Raw genomic sequence first — 1,755 nt, forward strand, 5'->3', positions numbered from 1 at the left:
AAGTGTAAAAAACACAGAAACGAGTCGTCTCGGCCAAAAAAATGTGAGTGAAAATTTACATTATATATATATATATATATATATATATATATATATATATATATATATATATATATATATATATATATATATATATATATATAATGTCTTTTCGAAGTCATTTTAAAAAATCGCATTTTTTTCCTATTCCTATCATTTTGACCTTAATCTCAATTTCATTCATATATCTTAATTTGATTCAGTACCAGATTTATGCCATCGGTCTCATATAACGTTTAATATCGGGTGAACAAACAAAAAACGACTCAAAATTTAATATCTTGCAATTATTCGTTACATTCATAAAAGTAAAATAAAGATTGTCTTATTAAAATCATTACGTTGGGACTTATTTTGTAAGATATTATGTAAAAATAAATGAATCTCGAAGATTTACGTCAATTCCATATGGGCTACTTTCTTGTGTGTTCAGTCTTTAAGATGCTGAAGCATTTCCTGTATTTCTGTTTACGGCTTATTGGTACTTTTCTATAACGAAGACAATTTCCTAGATTTATAAAGAATAATTTTTCTTCATTGGACCCTTGCTTTTTTAAAAATTTGGTTTAAACTGCAATCTCAAATGACTCACATATAGCCGGTCAACGTTGAGTTCGGAAGTTAATAACTCACTCATTCCTAGAGATTTTTGTTGCTTTTCAAAATTGGACAAAAAATGTATTAAAAATGAGCATGTGCATAGATAATTGTTATCAACTACCATTAACATGTAAACATTAAGAACATTAGCTTTGATACTACGTCTATAATTGGTCTCAGAAAAAATGTAATAAATAGGCATGGGGTAAAAGTAGCCCGGGTATACTACGGATATAGTCAGTGTTAGGGTTGAGTGAGTTTTATGGCCATTGGTCTAGCAATTCTATGAAGGTGAAGTTATATTGAAGTCTCTTCAATAAAAATTACATTGTTCCAAGTCAGCGTTTTTAAACCGTTTATAAACCGCTTAACGTTCCCATCTTATAAGATTTAAGTTCCTATTGCTAACCATTACGGTTGGGTAGACGAGAAAGCAAGTCGATTCCAATCGATCCCGTATCAAACATTGTCCCATACGGCTACTACCATTCTTTCAGTTAGTCCAAGTCATTTTGAAAAAAAAATCTTTAACCTTTTCATGTAGTAAAAAAGATGATGTTTAGCCTTTCAGAAATTGCATTTGGTTTATAATTCCTCCATTGAAGATTTGTTCAACTACCAATCTGTGTTTCTCATTCACTCCAGTCACGCCAGCCAACGCCTCTCACTGTCGTCAGCTGGGAAGCGGGAGGTCACTACGTGTGACAAGTTTGTCGAGTTTGTTTCAATATAATATAATATTTTGATACAACTCTGCCAAAATGTTTTTGAAATCCGTCGTAAAGCTCTTTCTTTAACATTTAAAGTGCATATAAAACTTTTCTTTCTTTGTTTTTGTTTTTTGTTGTTGTTATTGTTTGTTTTGTTTGCTTTTTGTTTTTGTTTTATTTTTATTGCAATTTGTATTTTTTCAGATTTCACTAAACAGTTGTTCATATATTTATTTAATATGAACAAATAACTGTTTGGTACTTACAAAATTTATGTAGAGGCAAGTTATCAAAGCTTGGGTCCTTTTTGCCGTTCACCCAATATTTCATTGTTTACAAATTATTATATTTTTAATTGAATATATTGTATAGAATAGAAAATACAGAACTTTTTGTAACAATTTTT

The 1,755-nt window shown here is 29.6% G+C and overlaps 1 protein-coding gene across 1 annotated transcript in view; it reads left to right on the forward strand.

Annotated features, from left to right (window-relative positions):
- LOC144966630 (dipeptidase 1-like) overlaps positions 1 to 1,755 on the forward strand; it is a 55,378-nt gene continuing 53,623 nt past the window's right edge. The window contains exon 1 of the mRNA XM_078903386.1: positions 1 to 43. The gene's annotated coding sequence lies outside the window, so the exon portion shown is untranslated. The remainder of the gene's footprint in view (positions 44 to 1,755) is intronic.

Source organism: Berghia stephanieae, chromosome 2 (genome assembly GCF_034508935.2).
Source record: "Berghia stephanieae isolate SIO BIC M18660-M18661 chromosome 2, UCSD_Bste_1.3, whole genome shotgun sequence".
Classification (NCBI taxonomy): domain Eukaryota; kingdom Metazoa; phylum Mollusca; class Gastropoda; order Nudibranchia; family Aeolidiidae; genus Berghia; species Berghia stephanieae.